Here is a 22,449-nt window from a genome sequence, read left to right as displayed (position 1 = left end):
GTAACTTGTTAAATCCACTTCAAATCAGTGTAGATGAAGGGGAGGAGACAGGTTAAGGATTTTTAAGCCTTGAGACAATTGAGACATGGATTGTGTATGTGTGTCATTCAGAGGGTGAATGGGCAAGAAAAAAGATTGAAGTGCCTTTGAACAGAGTATGGTAGTAGGTGCCAGGCGCACCGGTTTGAGTGTGTCACCGGTTTTTCACGCTCAACAGTTTCCAGCTTCTAGTGTCATTATAGTCCTAACAGGAATGGTCCACCACCCAGAGTACATCAAGCCAACTGGACGCAACTATGGGAAGCATTGGAGTCAACATGGGAGAGCATCCCTGTGGAACACTTGACACTTTGTAGAGTCCATGCCTGTTCTGTGGACAAAAGGGGGTGCAACTCAACATGAAGAAGTTGTTCCAAATGTTTTGTACACTCAGTGTATGTGTTGGACCCAGGTTTGGTATGAAGACACTGAATGCTACTGATGCCTTGGCCCCTTTCTAACAATGTGACCTAGCTATACACACACACACACACACACACGCACACACACACACACACGCGCACGCACGCACGCACGCACGCACGCTTCATCTAGTGCCAAGCTGCCAAGAATAAACTGGTTGAGTGCTCACACACAGTAAAGTTCAGTGCCATCGCTGAGGTGCAGAGCCAGTTGGCACTGGCAGTGTGTGTGTCAGAGAGAGGTAAACACCTTGCTGACTGCCTGTCCACCAGATTAGCTCATCCCATATAGTCCTATCGAGACAGATTAAGATTGACCAGCAGCCTAACGAGGGGCTCAGGTCAGGCCACAAGGACTGTTGGAGTCTGTGTGCATGAATAACAGACTGAACAAGCAAACTGCGCACACACACACTTACACACCTAAAGATATAGCTCTACGAAAATGCAGAGCAAAACAGAAATGAGAAAAATAAGTGACTGACATCCTCCTGAGTGATAAACTCTTTTACCAGCACAAGTGCACGCTTTATCTGTGTAAAAGTAGGGTAATGACAGATAATAGAACTGCATCAAATGTTTCCTCTGTTCAAATCCTAGACAGAGGGGTTTAGATACACACATTTCTGAATGAGAAGTTTACATCGACAATAAAATCATCTTGACGTATTTTCTCTGAATTTTGGGTGTTCCCTCTGTCCCCCCCTTTCCTCTCCAGTCTCTCAACTCAGCTGCAACATAGACGACCCCTCCCATCCAAATAAAAATCCACACACACACTGCCGCTCCCTCTAACAGACTGCAGGCCTACACACAGCAAACAGACTCCTGATCCAGTAAAGGGAGTAGACTCCACTCTGTAGTACAGCGGCAGCCGCAGATCCACCCTCAGCTTTAACCAATGTGTTGTCTGGTTGGGGAAGCTAGCCATTCAAATGACCTCTCCCCACTCAGAAGAGGAGCTGCTGAGAGTTAACCGTTTAAGTGCTGGAGACACTGCTACTGCTCTCAGTCACTCACACAGTGGCACAGAGGCAGCATGCATGAAAAGTAAACCTGAGCCACATAGTAACAGACAGACACTTCACTTTGATGCGAGCACACATACAAAAACTGACCCACTCCATCTCTTGTCAGTGTGGCAGTGAGGAATTGTCACGAGGAGAGACACGGGCTGTGTCCAAAATGACACCCTATTCCCTGTATAGTGCAATACTTTTGGCCAAAGACCTATGGGCCCAATAGTGCACTATATAGTGAATAGGGTGCCATTTCGGACAAGTCACTGATAGATTGCTACGCCACTGCTTATAACTATCGAAGATGTGTCAAATAAATTAACCTGAACCAAAATATAAATTCAACAGTTTCCAATAATTATAGTCAGCCACCAATTGTGCAAGTTCTCCCACTTAAAAAGATGAGGCCTGTAATTTTCATCATAGGTACACTTCAACTATGTGTTAACCTCTTGCCTCTACTTGGGACGCTTGCGTCCCAACTAGAGCTCTGGAAATGCAAATGCGCTACGCTAAATGCTAATAGTATTAGTTAAAACTCAAAAGTTCATTAAAATACACATGCAGGGTATCAAATTAAAGCTACACTCGCTGTGAATCCAGGCAACAAGTCAGATTTTTAAAATGCTTTTCGGCGACAGCATGAGAAGCTATTATCTGATAGCATGCACCAATACACTACAACACAAAAGCACAGCAGGGGACGTAAACAAAATAATTAGCATTTCGGCGTTACACAAACCGCACAATAAAATAGAAAACAGTCATTACCTTTCACCATCTTCTTTGTTGGCACTCCTAGATGTCCCATAAACACTATTGGGTCTTTATTTAGATTAAATCGGGCCATATAAAGCCAAGATATCGTTATATGTAGACTGTGTGATAAACGAAAAACAGCGATTTCACAACGTAACGTCATTTTTTAAAATTCAAAAAGTAGACGATAAACTTTCACAAAACACTTCGAAATACGTTTGTAATGCTACTTTAGGTATTAGTAAACGTTAATAAGCGATAAAAAATCATCCATAGGCGATGTAAAAATCATTAGCTGTCGTCTTGGAAAAAATTTCACGAGAGAGCTCTTCCGGAATGATCTGGGCGGAGACCGGAGGTAAGTGGTGCCCCTGTTTCGGTTCAACCAAGAATCAAAGATGATTCAATTCACAAGACTCTAGACAACATGGGGATGCTGTGGGAGTTGAATGCTCGGTCTTATCTAATTCGGCTCACTGTTAACAATTGCTGGAAGTGGCGCAAGGATATTTATTTCCATTTTCTGTGATCAGGTTTTCCTGCGCTTTCCGATGTAACGCACGTTATGTAATAGCCACAGTCGTGATTTAACCAGTTTTAAAAACGTCCGAGGGTTTCCTATACACACATTCTAACCATATGAACGTACTATATTCCTGGCATGAGTAGCAGGGCGCTGAAATGTTGCGCGATTTTTAACAAAATGTTCAAAAAAGTAGAGGGTAGGAGCAACTAGTTAAGGGAATTTTTATCAATGATGACTAATTATGTATACATTTCAATTAGGACTGACTAATCCGAATACTATTATGTTACTGTATATGTACTAATCAGAATACTAAATGTTACTGTATATGTATGAGTTTTCTTTCTTGATCCCACTGCTGAAATATATAATGTATAATGTGTGTGTGTATGTGGTCAAGAGTTTAGAACAATGACTGTCTGTTCCTTGGTACAAATGAATCAGACTGGCTAGAGTGCTTATCTACACAAGAAAACCTTGACTCGTAAATTATATTAAATTGGTAGAGAGACGGATGTGGGAAGGCTGGAGAGACAGCCTTTGTACTGGAACGGATATGGCACGGATTGGGGCTGGAACTAAGGACGTCATTTTCAGTTTATAACCTGTGGTAACCTTTATTGTGGCAGTACTCTCTTGAATAAAGGCGGTTACTTGACTTTTAAGACCGGGCTCTGTCCATTGCTATAAAATAAGGGGCTTAAAAATTCTTATGAATTCTTATGACAGAGTGTTTAATCTTAATTGGGAATTAAAACAGAGGAATTACATTCCTTCAACACTATGACAGACAAAATGAGAAAGAAAAACCAGAAAATCACATTGTAGGATTTTTAATGAATTTATTTGCAAATTATGGTGGAAAATAAGTATTTGGTCACCTACAAACATGCAAGATTTCTGGCTCTCACAGACCTGTAACTTCTTTAAGAGGCTCTCTGTCCTCCGCTCGTTACCTGTATTAATGGCACCTGTTTGACTTGTTATCAGTATAAAAGACACCTGTCCACAACCTCAAACAGTCACACTACAAACTCCACTATGGCCAAGACCAAAGAGCTGTCAAAGGACACCAGAAACAAAATTGTAGACCTGCACCAGGCTGGGAAGACTGAATCTGCAATAGGTAAGCAGCTTGGTTTGAAGAAATCAACTGTGGGAGTAATTATTAGGAAATGGAAGACATACAAGACCACTGAGAATCTGATCTGGGGCTCCACGCAAGATCTCACCCCGTGGGATCAAAATTATCACAAGAACGGTGAGCAAAAATCCCAGAACCACACGGGGAGACCTAGTGAATGACCTGCAGAGAGCTGGGACCAAAGTAACAAAGCCTACCATCAGTAACACACTACGCCGCCAGGGACTCAAATCCTGCAGTCCCAGACGTGTCCCCCTGCTTAAGCCAGTACATGTCCATGCCCGTCTGAAGTTTGCTAGAGAGCATTTGGATGATCCAGAAGAAGATTGGGAGAATGTCATATGGTCAGATGAAACCAAAATATAACTTTTTGGTTAAAAAAAATAATAATAATCAACTCGTCATGTTTGGAGGACAAAGAATGCTGAGTTGCATCCAAAGAACACCATACCTACTGTGAAGCATGGGGGTGGAAACATCATGCTTTGGTGCTGTTTTTCTGCAAAGGGACCAGGACGACTGATCCATGTCAAGGAAAGAATGAATGGGGCCATGTATCGTGAGATTTTGAGTGAAAACCTCCTTCCATCAGCAAGGGCATTGAAGATGAAACGTGGCTGGGTCTTTCAGCATGACAATGATCCCAAACACACCGCCAGGGCAACGAAGGAGTGGCTTCGTAAGAAGCATTTCAAGGTCCTGGAGTGGCCTAGCCAGTCTGCAGATCTCAACCCCATAGAAAATCTTTGGAGGGAGTTGAAAGTCCGTGTTGCCCAGCAACAGCCCCAAAACATCACTGCTCTAGAGGAGATCTGCATGGAGGAATGGGCCAAAATACCAGCAACAGTGTGTGAAAACCTTGTGAGGACTTACAGAAAACGTTTGACGTCTGTCATTTGCCAACAAAGGGTATATAACAAAGTATTGAGATAAACTTTTGTTATTGACCAAATAATTATTTTCTACCATAATTTGCAAATAAATTCATAAAAAATCCTACAATGTGATTTTCTGGATTTTTTACTCATTTTGTCTGTCATAGTTGAAGTGTACCTATGATGAAAATTACAGGCCTCTCATCTTTTTAAGTGGGAGAACTTGCACAATTGGTGGCTGACTAAATACTTTTTTGCCCCACTGTATGTTGATGTTGGGGTGGTGCTGGAGATGAATATGAAGTGTAAACTAGGGCTGTTGCGGTGACCGTATTACGAGTCATTACGAGTCATGAAGGCAGTCAAATTCCACATGACCGTTTATTCACGGTAATAAGACTTCCCCAAGCTCTGACGCTTCTGATGGTCATTAGTAGCCTACCAAACTTGCTACCTGCCTGGTACTCAGCACTATATTGTTCCTCTAATCACTCTGACATCAATCAAACACTTTATGAGAGTCCATGAGCTCATGTTGTGCAAACATTTCTATAGGCTATGCAATTGCGAGAGAAAACAGAGAGATGGCGTCTTAAAAAACAGGATCCCATCAGCTTTCTATAGGCTAGGCCTACCTTATTTATTTCTCAGCTTCCCTAATATTAAGCACAATGCTTATCTTTACAACAGGGGTATACCCTACCTGGCTGGCATGAAAATTAACCACGGGAAAAGCATCCTTCATTCACTATTTAAGTGCATAGAAAACACTCTGAAGTTTCTAAAACTGTTTGAATTATGTCTTTGAGTATAAATAAACTCATATGGCAGGCGAAAACCTGAGAAAACCTGAGAAAACTCCAACCAGGAAGTGGGAAATCTGAGATTTGTACTTCCTACGGCTTCCACTAGACGTCAACCGGGGAATGGGAGCTGAATGAGTCAGTGGTCTGGCAGAGTGTCTCAGGCTCGTGACGCGCGCTCCCGACAAAGTTAGCTCTCGTTCCAATGCTTTTCTTCAGACAATGAAATTCTCCAGTTGGAACCTTATTGATGATTTATGTTAAAAAACATCCTAAAGATTGATTCCATATATCGTTTGACTTGTTTCTACGACCTGTAACGGAACTTTTCGAGTTTTTGTCTGGACGAAGTGCTCACGCCTCATGAAGATGGATTACTGGGCTGAACACGCTAACAACAAGTTTGGACATAAATTATGGACTTAGTGGAACTTTATGGAACAAATCAGTAATTTATTGTCGAACTGGGATTCCTGGGAGTGCCTTCTGATGAAGATCATCAAAGGTAAGTGAATATTTATAGTGGTATTTCTAACTTCTGCTGACTCCAACATGGCGGATATTTCTTTGGCTGGATTGGGCTCTGAGCGCCGTTCTCAGATTATGCTTTTTCCGTAAAGTTTTTTTGAAATCTGGCACAGCGGTTGCATTAAGGAGAAGTCTATCTTTAATTCTGTGAATTGTATATTTTATCAGTGTTTATTATGAGTATTTCTGCAAAATCACTGGATGTTTTGGAATCAAAACATTACTGCACATAACGCGCCAATGTAAACTGATATGTTTGGATATCAATATGCACATTATCGAACAAAACATACATGTATTGTGTAACATGATGTCCTATGAGTGTCATCTGATGAAGATCATCAAAGGTTAGTGATTAATTCTATCTATATTTCTGCTTTTTGTGACTCCTATCTTTGGCTGGAAAAAATGGCTGTGTTTTAACATTAACAAGATGTTTGTCTTTCATTTGCTGTATTGGACTAGTTAATGTGTGAAAGTTAAATATTTCAAAAAAATATTTTTGAATTTCGCACACTGCCTTTTCAAGCGGATTGTTGTCGAAGGGTTCCGCTAGTGGAACGCCTGCACTAGAAAGGAGCTATGGGGCACTATTTTTATTTTGGGAAAAATAGCGTTCCCAAAGTAAACTGCCTATTTCTCATAACCAGATGCCAGAATATGCATATAATTGACAGCTTAGGATAGAAAACACTCAAAAGTTTCCCCCAAAAAATATTGTCTGTGAGTATAACAGAACTGATATTGCTGGCAAAATCCTGAGAAAAGTCCAATTAGGAAGTGACTCTTATTTTGAAACCCCTGTCTTTCTATGCATCCCTATTGCCCATTGAAAGGGATATCAACCAGATTCCTTTTTCTGTGGCTTCCCTAAAATGTCTACAGCCTTTAGACATAGTTTCAGGCCTTTATTTTGAAGAATGAGCGTAAACGTCCACATTGCGTAAGTGGTCAGTTGTTGGCTCTCAGTGTGATTTTTGCACAAAAAGAGAGGTAAGCCATTTTTCCTCCCGGTCCTAGTGAAAAGCCAATTGTCCCGGTTGATATATTATCGAATAGATATTTGAAAAACACCTTGAGGATTGATAATAAAAAACGCTATTTCCAGTGGATTCCTAGGCATAACGCATGAAACAAACGGAGGTATTTGGATATAAAAATATCTTTATGGAACAAAAGGAACATTTGCTGTCTAAGTGGGAGTCTCGTGAGTGAAAACATCTGAAGCTCATCAAAGGTAAACGATTCATTTGATTGCTTTTCTGATTTTCTTGACCAAGTTACCTGCCGCTAGGTGTACATAATGTTTTGCTGTATATCGATAAACTTACACAAACGCTTGTATTGTTTTCGCTGTAAAGCATAATTTCAAAATCTGAGACGACAGGGTGATTAACAAAAGGCTAAGCTGTGTTTCGCTATATTTCACTTGTGATTTCATGAATATGAATATTTTCTAGTAAGATTATTTGACCGTTGCACTATGCTATTTAGTGTAGTTGATGACAATTATCCCGGATCCAGGATGGGTGGTTCCAAGAGGTTTTAAATAAAAGCTTGTCGAATGAGAGACTGATGAAGTGTATACAACCTGCGTGCAGAGCTCATTCTTTTTTTCAAATCATTATTAGTCGCAACATGCAGCCTTACAAGGCAGTCCCCCAGACCTCTCCGATTCAGAGGGATTGGGTTAAATGCGGAAGACACATTCGGTTGTACAACTGACAAGGTGTCCCCCTTTTCCAATGTATTAAAAATCAAAACATATAGCCCAATGTTTGTAGAACAACTAAAGTTACATTAATAAATCTAAATTAAGCATATAGGAGTACCTATTTCTTTGTTAACCGCTCAACACAGAATAGCCCCATGTGCGGACTCCCTCAAATCGTTTGGAGGAAACATCCTTTCTAAATTATTCAGCTTTGTCCAATTGTATTTTTCATACTATAAAATAATGCCACGGACTTCTAAGCAAATCTTGTCTGCTAAATGAACTAGTGTAGCCCAGAGCCATTTGGCATAGCCAGATCAGGACCTAACATAAGGACAACTCAGAGTATGCTTTTCTGTTCTTCTGAAATAGACTACATTTTCTTCATTTTGTGTTTCTTTAGACCTGTCTAAAATAAATAATGGATTGCAGGCTATATTACATGGATTTATTATACTTTTTAAAATGTAGATGTTCCAAAGGTCTGCATCAGTGGCTTTTAGGCTGTGTGTGGACGCCAGGAGATGCTAAATGTGTTAATGTTAATTGCCAGTCAATTACCGTGAGACCGACAGTTATTTGCTTTACAATCACCGGCTGATGAAATTTCGTGACCGCCACAAGCCTAAATGAAACTTCTAGAATCGTCCCTTTAACCAGTAATGACGTCATTCACGAGGCATAAAGGGGTCGGCCCGTCGGAGCCCTACTCACGCACACTGTCAGTTCGCTGAGACTTGAGAGTTTAGGTGGCAATCAGATGTGAAATCAGAAAAAAAGTAGCATTATGGTTAGCATATTATCACATATCTTCTTGCACTGTAGTGTTCTAGCATGTATGGACATTGTTTTGCAAACCTTAATTAACCGTTTTTTCTCCTTGTCGCAATATTTAAGCGTAACCAGGCCAAAGTAGTACAGCTCAGCTCGGTTTGACTGAGTACTGTGAAGAGGGTATGGGGCTCCTCTCTGCTTAGCCCTGCCCACTATGGAGCAGTGAAAAGAGCTGCCAGTCTGACTTTAGTTCTCTCTGATTCTGGGTCCTTTAGTAATGCTGTGTGTGGCTGCATCCGAAATGGCACCCTATACAGTGCACAACTTTTTACCATAACCTTATGGGTCCGGGTCAAAAGTAGTGTGTACTATATAGTGAATATGATACCTTTTCAGACGCAGCCTGTGAATGTGGTCCCGACTCAAGCAACAGGGCCGCTGTGTGAAATCACAACAACAGTTACAGCTTATCAATGGGCATATGGAAAGAACAGGCGGACAGGCAGCGCTAGCCTTGCAGTTAGAGAGGCAGGCCAGTAACCGGAGGGTTGACAGTTTGAATCCCAGGGCTGAAGAGAAAATCTGCCCGAAGAGAGCCTGCAACCAGACACACACACGGATATCTGGGTTCATGTTACTGAGTGTTGTGGATCTGATCACATGATGCAGGCTGGGAGGAATGCTGAAGGAATGCCTGGCTCTCCTCATGTCACACACACACACAGCCTAATTCCCTCAAAACGTAAAACAAAACAACAAACAGGGACTATCATATCAGCGCTATTACCCAGCTGTTCTTACGACAACATTGGGTAATCAGGAAATCATACTATGACCACAAAATAATTTGAGGCGAGTTTCACTGGGGGTGGGGAAAGAGAGAAAGAGATAAAGAGAGAGAAAAATAGAGAGAAAAAAAGTGCTCTGTGGTATCTGGAAGTGATATTAAGCCCTAACGTAGTTAAATATAGTAATTTAGTAAGAATCGTTATCTTTCTTGTTAGCTTAACATAGCAGGACAATATAAGCCGCATACGGGGTTCATCCTAAATGGCACCTCATTCCCTATATAGTGCACTACTTTTGAACAGTGCTCTAGGGGCCCTGGTCAAAAGAAGTACACCATGTAGGGTCAAAGGTAGCGCACTATAAAGAGAATAGCCTGCCATTTGAAATGTATACCTAGGGAATGTGGTGGTGGCGTACTGGTCGCTTGGTCATTAACACTCTACCATGAGGTGGGTATTTAGCTGCTAAATGATTGCAGAAGCATCAGATAGAGAAAAGATGAGATGAGGAGAGTCTGACAGACTAAAATGGTGATCTTCCGATCGACTGAAAAAGATTTTGAGATTTGAAAATCAAATCTGTTTTTCCCCCGAAGAAAGAGAGAGCGAGAAAGAGCTGTAAACTGATGTGGTCTGGTTGATGACTAGCACGTCTCAAGCACATAGGTCAGTCGGTGACACGCACACACACACAATTGATGTTGATGTTCCATTCACAACTGCTACTCTCCTACACATCTTTGTCTACTGCATTTTAACCACTTGTACCATCCCATGTCCCTGCTTAGTCCCTCCCTACCAGCCTCTCGCAGTTTAGTGCCTCTCCGCACGCACGCACGCACACACACACCTCTTACTCCCCATTCCCAAACAACAGAGACAAAGCCTCAGATATAGATCCATGGGACAGCAAACAATGAGCAATTATTCAGCCAGAATAAAATTACCAGAATAAAGGTTAGATAAGAATAAAGATGCTGTCCTGTTTTACCAGCCTACAGACAGAAAGGAGAGATTGATGGGAAAGTGAGAGATTGATTGAGATAGAAAGAGAGCGAAAGAGATTGATTGAGACAGAGAGAGTGAGAGAGAGGTGGATAGATCAAAATTCACCTGTTCTGAACAGTGACTCTGTCAAAAGTGACCGCATACCACATAGTAGAGGTCGACCCATTATGATTTTTCAACGGCGATACCGATACCGGTTTTTGGAGGACCAAAAAAAGACGATACCGATTAATCAGACGATTTTTTAAATGTATTTGTAATAATGACAATTACAACAATATTGAATGAACACTTATTTTAACTTAATATAATACATCAATCAACTTAGCCTCAAATAAATAATGAAACATGTTCAATTTGGTTTAAATAATACAAAACAAAGTGTTGGAGAAGAAAGTAAAAGTGCAATATGTGCCATGTAAGAAAGCTAACGTTTAAATTCCTTGCTCAGAACATGAGAACATATGAAAGCTGGTGGTTCCTTTTAACTTGAGTCTTCAATATTCCCAGGTAAGACCTTTTAGGTTGTAGTTTATATAGGAATTATAGGACTATTTCTCTCTATACCATTTGTATTTCATATACCTTTGACTATTGGATGTTCTTATAGGCACTTTAGTATTGCCAGTGTAACAGTATAGCTTCCATCCCTCACCTCGCCACTACCTGGGCTCGAACCAGGTACACATCGACAGAGCAAGGGGAACAACTACTCCCAAGTCTCAGAGCGAGTGACGTTTGAAACCCTATTAGCACCCCGCTAACTAGCTAGCCATTTCACATCGGCTACACCAGCCTAATCTCGGGAGTTGATAGGCTTGAAGTCATAAACAGCGCAATGCTTGAAGCACAACGAAGAGCTGCTGGCAAAACGCACGAAAGTGCTGTTTGAATTCATGTTTACGAGCCTGCTGGTGCCTACCATCGCTCAGTCAGACTGCTCTATCAAATCATAGACTTAATTATAACATAATAACACACAGAAATACGAGCCCTAGGTCATTAATATGGTCAAATCCGGAAACTATCATTTTGAAAACAAAATGTTTATTCTTTCAGTGAAATACAGAACCGTTCCTTATTTTATCTAACAGATGGCATCCCTAGGTCTAAATATTGCTGTTACATTGCACAACCTTCAATGTTATGTCATAATTATGTTATGTCAAAACTTCTGGCAAATTAGTTCGCAATGAGCCAGGCGGCCCAAACTGTTGCATATACCCTGACTCTGCGTGCAATGAACGCAAGAGAGGTGACACAATTTCACCTGGTTAATATTGCCTGCTAACCTTTCTTTTAGCTAAATATGCAGGTTTAAAAATATATACTTCTGTGTATTGATTTTAAGAAAGGCATTGATGTTTATGGTTAGGTACACGTTGGAGCAACGACAGTCCTTTTTCGCGAATGCGCACCGCATCGATTATGTGCGCAGGACACGCTAGATAAACTAGTAATATCATCAACCATGTGTAGTTATAACTAGTGATTATGATTGATTAAGTTTAATGATAGCTAGCAACTTACCTTGGCTTCTTACTACATTCGCGTAACAGGCAGGCTCCTCGTGAGGCAGGTGGTTAGAGCTTTGGACTAGTTAACCGTAAGGTTGCAAGATTGAATCCCTGAGCTGACAAGGTAAAAATCTGTCGTTCTGTCCCTGAACAAGGCAGTTAACCCACCGTTCCTAGGCCGTCATTGAAAATAAGAATGTGTTTTTAACTGACTTGCCTCGTTAAATAAAGTTATTTAAAAAAATATATATTTTGTCATTTTATTTTTTAAATCGGCAAAATCGGCGTACAAAAATAACGATTTCCGATTGTTATGAAATCTTGAAATCGGCCCTAATTAATCGGTCGACCTCTACCATGTAGTATGAATAACGCAGACTGAGAAAAGACAGATTGATTGACAAGGAAAATAAAAGATTGTTTCAAAGGTCGATGGATACGGAGCCTACCGTAATTTCCGGACTATAAGCCGCTACTTTTTTCCCATGCTTTGAACCTCGCGGCATATACAATGACGCGGCTAATTTATGGATTTTTCACGCTTTCACAAGATTCATGCCGCCAAAAAACTGAGCACCGTCACATAATGTAACGTAAATCGAGCGCGCTCAAACTTCCCATCATTCTGATTACGGTAGTCATTTTGTCACCCTCATCATGGCAAAGACACGGAGAAATGCATATGATGCAGCTTTCAAGTTGAAGGCGATCGATCTGGCTGTTGGAAAAGGAAATAGAGCTGCTGACAGCGTGGAGCATTGTCAAAAAATCCACTATCATCAACGGGTTTTGAAAGGCTGGACTGCTGCGTGTTGAAGAGGGCAGCGATCCAACATCGGATGAAGCAATTCTGAGGCTATTCAACTCCGACACCGAAGGAGATGACTTCAGTGGTTTCAGTGCACAGGAGGAAGATAGTGGCCAATGACTTTCTTGGTAGGCTACTGTTTACTGCTATTTTTTTCTTCTTTTTGTTACAAGCCGTGTTTCGTTAAAGCCTATTTATTTTTGTTACAAGCTGTGTTTGGTTTAAAAGCCTATTTATTTTTGTTACAAGCCGTGTTTCGTTTAAAGGCTGTGTAAAGTTCATTTGTTTCAATGTACCGGTAGGCACCTGCGGCTTATAGACATGTGCGGCTTATTTATGTACAAAATACATATATTTTTTAAATTCAATGGGTGCGGTTTAGATTCAGGTGCGCTTAATAGTCCAGAAATTACAGTAGTCACCTATTCTGAACAGTGTAACTCTGTTGATATTGTTGCAGTCGCACCCTCTCTGCTGATCCAAACAAAGGCCAGCCCAATGAATCAGGGCTGTGATAAGGAGTGATAAGTATCATTGTTTTGTCTTTATCTGTTGTGGTCTAGTACTGTCTTTTTTGCTAGCTAGGTCCATTTACTTGAAGTGCTGCCTGTCTTCCCAGAGGCCTACTTGGTGTGTAAACTTTCTGGTCATAATTTGCAGATACTTATTGACACATCAACCAGGATCAAGGGGCAGGTCAATTTGTGACTTGTTTTGGTAATCAGTGGCTGTATTGGAGGGGGAGTGGTTTCATCTATGCTAGGCAAATAGCTATTAGTGTTCGGTTTTGTCGCATAACTAAGACGGTCGCCGAAACAATGATGGTTCTGCAGAGTTGTTCCAGGAAGGAAAGAGAGGAAGGCTCCACACCACTCTCTCACTTGAGTATCTTACCTAGTTATTTACAAAGGATAATTTTGCTCTTTTGTAGCTTTGTCAACTACGTGTGTGTTTTCTATACCTGTTCGCACCTCTCCCTGTAGGCTTTACAGATGCTCCCCGTCCCCCGGCTACAACTATTCTAATTAGGGTACCCTGCACGCACAATCCATGTGAAATTCCTTGTTTCTGGAAGCATTTGGAACTGCCAAACAGTGGGCAAGAACGCCGAGTTCACCTCAGCCTATGCCGTCCTTCAGTCCATTGACGTATTGGCCCTGACGGAGACATGGATCACCCCAGAGAACACTGCTACTCCAGTTGTTCTTTCTTCATCTGACTATGTTTTCTCTCATAGTCCAATAGCATCTGGTCATCACGGTGGTGGTCTCCTAATTTCTCATCTGTCCATCTCCTCATTTGAATTCCATGCTGTCACTGTCACTTGTCGACTCAAGCTTAACATTGCATCTTTCGCCCAAAAGGTGCCCTCATTGCATGGCTCATTGCGAGCTTACAGAACAGCGGTGCGGGCAGCTGAGCGAAAATGGAGAAACAACATTTCCAGAGGACCTATCATCCTTTCACTCCCTCCACTCTACCTTCTTTTCCTCTGTATCCGCTGCTAAAGCCACTTTCTACCACTCTAAATTTCACTCTACCACTTCTGCCTCTAACCCTAGGAAACTCTTTTCCACCTTCTCCCTCCTTAATCCTCCACCCCTCTCCCTCTGTGGACTATTTTGTCAACCACTTTGAAAAAAAGGTTGACGACATCTGCTCCTCATTCACTCAGCTTATTGAGTCCACGGGTCTCACTCACACAAAACTACTCTACCCCTTGACCTTTTTCTCTCCAGACGACATCCTGCAACTAGTGAGGTCTGTTCTCTCAACAACCTGCCTGCTTGACCCCATCCCCAACCAACTCAAATTTCTCCCTTCCCTCATCAACTCATCCCTGGCCACATCCCCTCTGACTTCAAAATGGCCCGAGTTGCTCCCCTCCTCAAGAAACCAACACTCAACTCATCTGACGTCCAACTATAGACCTGTATCCCTTTTATTTATTTCCAAAACACTTGAGCGTGCAGTCTCTGATCAACTTTCTCGTTATCTCTCTCAGAACGATCTTCTTGACCCTAACCAGTCAGGCTTTAAGACAGCTTACTCAACCAAGACTTCTCTTCTCTGTGTCACAGAGGCTCTCCACACTGCTAAAGCGGACTCTCTCTCCTCTGCTCCTATCCTCCTAGATCTATCCGCTGTCATCAACACTGTGAAGGCTGGGCGTCTCAGGCTCTGCAAACTCTTGGATTGCCTCCTACCTGGCAGGCCGCTCCTAGCAGGTGATATGGAGAGGATCTGTGTCTTCACCATGTACTCTCACTACTACTGTCCCCGAGGGCTCGGTTCTAGGCCCTCTCCTCTTCTCTCTATACACCAAGTAATTCAGCTTCGTCATATCCTCACATGGGCTCTCCTATCATTGCTATGCGGATGACAACTACTTTTTTCCTTCCCCACTTCTGACACCCAGGTGGCGGCACGCGTCTCTGCATGCCTGGCAGATCTCAATTTAGATGTCGGCCCACCACCTCAAGCTCAACAAGACGGAACAGCTCTTCCTCCCGGGGAAGGCCTACCCAGTCAGACTTCTCCATTGGGGTTGACGATTCCACAGTGTCACCCTCCTAGAGTGCAAAGAACCTTAGCGTGACCCTGGACAACACCCTGTCGTTCTCTGCAAACATCAAAGCAGTGACCCGGTCCAGCAGGTTCATGCTCTACAACATCCGTAGAGTACGACCCTACCTCACACAGGAAGCAGCGCAGGTCCTAATCCAGGCACTTGTCCTGGATTAGACCCCTGCATTTTATCCAGAACGTTGCAGCCCACCTGGAGTTCCCAAATTCTCTCATGTTCCCCGCTCCTAGGCAAACTCAACTGGCTTCCAGTCGAAGCTCGCATCCACAACAAGACCATGGTGCTTACCTACGAAACAGAAACTGACCCTCCCTACCTTCAGGCTATGCTCTCTACTGAAGGGCAGCTCCCGCTCAAACCAGTCCTAGCTTCGCTCTGTCCTGGCACCCAAATGGTGGAACCAGCTTCCCCCTGTAGCTAGGACAGCAGAGTTCTTGCCCATCTTCCGAAAATGTCAAACCCTACCTCTTCAAACAGTATCCTCCTCATCTGAAACTTGCACTTGACCCCTCCTTCTAGCTCTGACTCTAATGATAGCTACATTGAAGAAAGAATGACTTTCTATGCCTGTGATATGTGGTTGTCCCACTTAGCTGTTTTAAGATTAATGCAGTAACTAAGTCACTCTGGAAAAGAGCATCTGCTGAATGACAAAAAAAAGGCCTGTGACTGAGTCACAAATGGTATCCTATATGGGTATTCAGTGCCTTTGAATAAATGTAACTTCTAACCTCATTTTAACGTTGTCATAAAGGGCACATGTTAAACTTCAAACATGTTTAACCATCAAGAGGTTAAATAAAAAAGATTGTCGTAAGTGCCTCAAATGAAGTAACAGGGTTGACGGTTTCTTCTTCAATCATCCAAGAATCCCCTTGTGACAGGGGGAATGGAAGCATATTGTGTGCAACTGGGAGTGGTAATTCGAGCAAGTCTATGGGTTACAGGCTGGCGTTATGCTCAATCCGCTCAGTTTTCCACCACAAAACATCAGAAAATGGCCAAAGAGTACCAGCTCACCTGCTTTTACTCTGATTTGACTATTAGATGTTCGTTGTTTCTGTTGAAAGGAATAGTTTAACCATATTAAAACGAGAGTTCAGTTAACATAACAGGGTTCTCACTGGGCACACACTGGTTAAATCAATGTTCTTTTCACGTCCTTTTCACAGCCATTATGACGTTGAAACAAAGTGGAATAGACATTGAATTGATGTCTGTGCCCAGTGGGTTGACTTAAAATGACGGACAGATGTAAATAAATCTTCAGAAATTCAGAAATCAAAGCAACAATTAACTAGGGCTTTACAATGGTGAAACTTTAGGATTAAGTGGGTTAAAATCTTCCTAGAGTGACAGGGTTGACAGAGGGACATGCAAAAATGCTTCGTTTTGGCACATTAGCACCAGGTCCAAATTCCATAGTACTGCACTATGTAGGGAATAGGGTGCTATGATTTGCTGATCCACACTAGCACAGAAACAAAATACCAACCCAGTTTACATTGACATGGTGTGAATCTGTCACTCTAAAGGTCTATATATACCAGCCTCACCTCATACCAAACGCAGTATTAATAAGGAAATGACCAGCACACGCATGCATGCACATGACTCAATCAAATTGATGGTTAAATTAAGAGCGAGAGATCGAGTAGGACAGTAGGAGGGACGAGTGAGCGAGAGTAGGAGGGCGAGTGGGCGACAGTAGGAGAGTGGGAGGGCGATAGTAGGAGAGTGGGAGGGCGAGTGAGCGAGAATGGGAGGGCGAGTGAGCGATTAGTAAGAGAGTGGGAGGGCGAGTGGGCGAGAGTCGGAGGGCGAGTGAGCGAGGGCGGGAGGGTGAGTGAGCGAGGGCGAGTGAGCGAGGGCGAGTGAGCCAGGGCGGGTGGGCAAGTGAGAGAGAGCGAAAGGGCGAGTGAGCGGGAGGGCAAGTGAGCGGGAGCGGTAGGGCAAGTGATCGAGGGCGAGTGAGCAACGGCGGGTGGGCGAGGGCAAGTGAGCGAGGGCGGGTGGGCGAGGGCTTGTGAGCGAGGGCGGGTGGGCGATTGAGCGAGGGCGATTGAGCGAGGGTGGGAGGGCGAGTGAGCGACAGTAGGAGAGCAGGAGGGCGAGTGAGCGAGAATGGGAGGGCGAGTGATCGATTAGTAAGAGAGCGAACGGGCGAGTGAGCGGGAGGGCAAGTGAGCGGGAGCGGTAGGGCAAGTGATCGAGGGCGAGTGAGCAACGGCGGGTGGGCGAGGGCAAGTGAGCGAGGGCGGGTGGGCGAGGGCTAGTGAGCGAGGGCGGGTGGGCGATTGAGCGAGGGCGATTGAGCGAGGGTGGGAGGGTGAGTGAGCGAGGGCGAGTGAGCGGCAGTAGGAGAGCAGGAGGGCGAGTGAGCGAGAATGGGAGGGCGAGTGATCGATTAGTAAGAGAGTGGGAGGGCGAGTGAGCGAAAGCAGGAGGGCGAGTGAGCGAGGGCGGGAGGGTGAGTGAATGAGCCAGGGCGATTGAGCCAGGGCGAGTGAGCCAGGGCGGGTGGGCAAGTGAGAGAGAGCGAAAGGGCGAGTGAGCGAGTGGGCAAGTGAGCGGGAGCAGGAGGGCAAGTGATCGAGGGCGGGTGGGCGATTGGGCGGGTGGGTGGGAGGGTGAGGGAGCGACAGGTAGGAGAGCGGGAGGGCGAGTGAGCGAGAATGGGAGGGCGAGTGAGCGATTAGTAAGAGTGTGGGAGGGCGAGTGAGCGAAAGCGGGAGGGCGAGTGAGCGAGGGCGGGAGGGCGAGCGAGCGAGGGCAAGTGAGCGAGAGCCAGAGGGCGAGTGAGTGAGTGGGAGGGCAAGTGAGCGGGAGCAGGAGGGCGAGTGAGCGAGGGCGGGTGGGTGGGCGATTGAGCGAGGGTGAGGTGAGTGAGCGAGGTGAGTGAGTGAGCGACAGTAGGAGAGCGGGAGGGGAGTGAGCGAGAATGGGAGGGTGAGTGAGCGATTAGTAAGAGAGTGGGAGGGCGAGTGAGCGAGCGGGAGGGCGAGTGAGCGAGGGCGAGTGAGTGAGCCAGGGCGAGTGAGCCAGGTCGGGTGGGCAAGTGAGAGAGAGTGAAAGGGCGAGTGAGCGAGTGGGCAAGTGAGCGGGAGCAGGAGGGCAAGTGATCGAGGGCGAGTGAGGGCGGGTAGGTGATTGAGCGAGGGCGGGAGGGCGATTGAGCGAGGGTGAGTGAGCGAGGGTGAGTGAGCGACAGTAGGAGAGCGGGAGGGTGAGTGAGCGAGAATGGGAGGGCGAGTGAGCGATTAGTAAGAGAGTGGGAGGGCGAGTGAGCGAGGGTGGGAGGGCGAGTGAGCGAGGGCAAGTGAGCGAGAGCCAGAGGGCGTGTGAGTGAGTGAGTGAGCGGGAGGGCAAGTGAGCGGGAGCAGGAGGGCGAGTGAGCGAGCGAGGGCGGGTGGGCGAGTGAGCGACAGTAGGAGAGCGGGAGGGCGAGTGAGCGAGAATGGGAGGGCGAGTGAGCGATTAGTAAGAGAGTGGGAGGGCGAGTGAGCGAGAACGGGAGGGCGAGTGAGCGAGGGTGGGAGGGCGAGTGAGCGAGGGCAAGTGAGCGAGAGCCAGAGGGCGTGTGAGTGAGTGAGTGAGCGGGAGGGCAAGTGAGCGGGAGCAGGAGGGCGAGTGAGCGAGGGAGGGTGGGTGGGCGAGTGAGCGAGGGCGGGTGGGCGAGGGCGAGTGAGCGACAGTAGGAGAGCGGGAGGGCGAGTGAGCGACAGTAGGAGAGCGGGAGGGCGAGTGAGCGAGAATGGGAGGGCGAGTGAGCGATTAGTAAGAGAGTGGGAGGGCGAGTGAGCGAAAGCGGGAGGGCGAGTGAGCAAGGGTGGGAGGGCGAGTGAGCGAGGGCAAGTGAGCGAGAGCCAGAGGGTGTGTGAGTGAGTGAGTGAGCGGGAGGGCAAGTGAGCGGGAGCAGGAGGGCGAGTGAGCGAGGGCGGGTGGGCGAGGGCGAGTGAGCGACAGTAGGAGAGCGGGAGGGCGAGTGAGCGACAGTAGGAGAGCGGGAGGGCGAGTGAGAGACAAGAGAGTGGGAGGCGAGTGAGCGAGAAGTGGGAGGGAGTGAGCGAGTGAGAGTGAGCGAGGGCGGGAGGGTGAGTGAGCGAGGGCGAGTGAGCCAGGGCGGGTGGGCAAGTGAGCGAGAGGGCGAGTGAGCAGGAGGGCAAGTGAGCGATTAGTAAGAGTGAGCGAAAGCGGGAGGCGAGTGAGCGAGAGTGGGAGGGCGAGTGAGCGAGGGCAAGTGAGCGAGAGCCAGAGGGCGAGTGAGTGAGTGAGCGGGAGGGCGAGTGAGCGAGGTGCGGGTTTGCGAGTGAGCGAGGGCGTGTGGGTGGGAGAGGGCGAGTGAGCGAGGGCGAGGGCAAGTGAGCGCAAGAGGGCGAGGGCGGGAGAGCGAGGGCGAGTGAGCGACAGTAGGAGAGCGATGAGCGATTAGTAAGAGAGTGGGAGGGCGAGTGAGCGAGGGCGAGGGCGGGGGGGTGAGTGAGCGAGGGCGAGTGAGCGAGGGGGTGAGTGAGCGAGGGCGAGTGAGCCAGGGCGGGTGGGGAGGGTGAGAGGGCGAGTGAGCCAGGGCGGGTGGGCGAGTGAGGGCGGGTGGGCGGTGAGCCAGGGCGGTTGGGCGTGTGAGCCAGGGCGGGTGGGCGAGTGAGCCAGGGCGGGTGGGCGAGTGAGCCAGGGCGGGTGAGCGAGTGAGCGAGGGCGGGTGGGCGAGTGAGAGGGCGAGTGAGTGGGAGGGCAAGTGAGCGGGAGGGCGAGTGAACGAGAGCGGGAGGATGAGCGGGAGGATGAGCGAGAGGGTGAGCGAGAGTGCGAGTGAGTCGGAGGGCGAGTGAGCGGAAGGGCGAGTGCGAATGAGGGGAGCGGGAGGGCAAGTAAGGGCTAGAGGGCTGGTGTGCGAGTGAGGGCGAGTGAGCCAGGGCGGGAGGGAGGGCGAGTGAGCCAGGGCGAGTGAGCCAAGGCGGGTGTGCAAGTGAGCGAGAGGGCGAGTGAGCAGTTGCGGGAGGGCAAGTGAGCGGGAGCAAGAGGGCAAGTGAGCGAGGCGGGTGGGCGAGGGCGTGTGGACGAGTGAGCCAGGGCGGGAGGGAAGGCGAGTAAGCCAGGGCGAGTGAGCCAGGGCGGGTGGGCGAGTGAGCCAGGGCGGGTGGGCGAGTGAGCGAGGCGGGTGGGAGAGTGAGCGAGGGCGGGTGGGAGAGTGAGCGAGGGCGGGTGGGAGAGTGAGAGGGCGAGTGAGCCAGGGCGGGTGGGCGAGTGAGAGGGCGAGGGAGGCAGGGCGGGTGGGCGAGTGAGCCAGGGCGGGTGGGCGAGTGAGTGGGAGGGCAAGTGAGCGGGAGGGCGGGTGCGGATAAGGGAGAGCGGGAGGGCGAGTAAGGAAGAACGGGAGGGCGAGTAAGGAAGAACGGGAGGGCGAGTAAGGGAGAGCGGGAGGGCTAGTGAACGAGAGTAGATGAAAAGGATGGAAACGGTGAGAACAGTATGTCAGAGGAATTAAAGGGTCAAACCTTTTATCCGTCAATTTTGATTTTAAATTAAAGATAGGATAATAATAATAACCTTGTGTCATTTCTCTCATTTCCTGGTAACCTGTTCCTCAGTTGGTAGTCAGGTCTGAGTCATAGCAACAGGGTTTGTCGGCAACAAGAATTGTAAACAATTTCATTAGCTAGTCTGTTATGCCAGCCTTCAGTAATAGACCACACAGGTAAGTCCCAAATGGCACCCTATTCCCTATATCATGCACTACATTTGACCATAGCCTATGTGCCCTGGTCAATAGTAGTGCACTATATAGGGAATAGAGTGCCATTTGGGATGCAAATACAACATGGAGGAGAGGTGCACTTTGTTTAATATCACCCAGCGCTGCGGTCAGGATGTCCCAACGTGACAAGAATACAGATGACCAACAGGGAGAAATTAAGGAAGGGAGAGAGAGCAGACGGGGAGTAAGTGGGAGTAAGTGGGAGAGGTACAGTATTTTGATAGTTAGCTTTTTTTATCCAATTAGTTTATTTAATTACAAGAGACGTCAATACTGGGTGGCATGAAGCTGCGCCAAATTAATACGGGAGGCTGAGTCTGTCACAGAGTTGTCAGTTGTCAAGCAATTAAGGGTTGTGCTGGTGACTGGAGCATCGGAGTATCTACTTGGCTTATACAAGATTTACCCCCTTTTCATGGTATCCAATTGTTAGTAGTTACTATCTTGTCTCATCGCTACAACTCCCGTACGGGCTCGGGAGAGACGAAGGTCGAAAGCCATGCGTCCTACGAAACACAACCCAACCAAGCCACACTGCTTCTTAACACAGTGCGCATCCAACCCGGAAGCCAGCCGCACCAATGTGTCGGAGGAAACACCGTACACCTAGCACGGCGCCCGGCCAGACACAGGAGTCGCTAGTGCGCGATGAGACAAGGATATCCCTACCGGCCAAACCCTCCCTAACCCGGACGACACCCGGTCGCGGCCGGCTGCAACAGAGCCTGGGCTCGAACCCAGAGTCTCTGGTGGCACAGCTAGCACTGCGATGCAGTGCCTTAGACCACTGCGCCAACAGGGAGGCCATACTACAGGTATTTTAACCCGGACAGTCCACTTAATAACACATGCCACAGCTGTCCATGGATACCAAAAGCATCTTTCCTCAGCAGTTCGTCTGTACACCAGCAAAGGCAGTCTGAATGCCTATCTGTGCTGCAGGCATCTCTCAGTCCCCACCTCATCCGTCAGGCTCCTTCCCCTCATCGCTCTGGCCCCTCTCATCTCATGCTTGTGACACTTTTGATATTCTGGATTTCCCCTGATTGTCTAGAAGGTACAATGTAGGTATGGTACTGCATTGTATAAAAACACCGCTTCCAGCTGCCCTCTGGCGCCGATTCTAAATATTTCTTCAGACATTCAAATCCTCCTGCTGCAGAATTATTTTCCTCCTGCAACGAAACAGGTCAAATACGGATCTGAAATCTGTATGTAATTTGATATGATTTTCTGTTATGATCATAATCACAACATAGCTATGCATACACATTTGTACGGTCATATGCTAGACCTATCCAACTGGGCCCAGTTTTTCTCAAATCCAAAAGAGCCTATATTATGAACGGCAATTAAGGCTATATAAACGCTACCTGGGGGAAA

The 22,449-nt window shown here is 46.6% G+C and overlaps 1 protein-coding gene across 1 annotated transcript in view; it reads right to left on the bottom strand.

The window, feature by feature from the left end:
• LOC115102893 (insulin receptor-like) overlaps positions 1–22,449 on the bottom strand; it is a 95,725-nt gene that overhangs the window by 37,770 nt on the left and 35,506 nt on the right. The window lies entirely within an intron of this gene.

This window comes from Oncorhynchus nerka, linkage group LG20, assembly GCF_034236695.1.
Source record: "Oncorhynchus nerka isolate Pitt River linkage group LG20, Oner_Uvic_2.0, whole genome shotgun sequence".
Taxonomy (NCBI): Eukaryota; Metazoa; Chordata; class Actinopteri; order Salmoniformes; family Salmonidae; genus Oncorhynchus; species Oncorhynchus nerka.
This window is presented reverse-complemented; position numbering and strand designations above follow the sequence as displayed.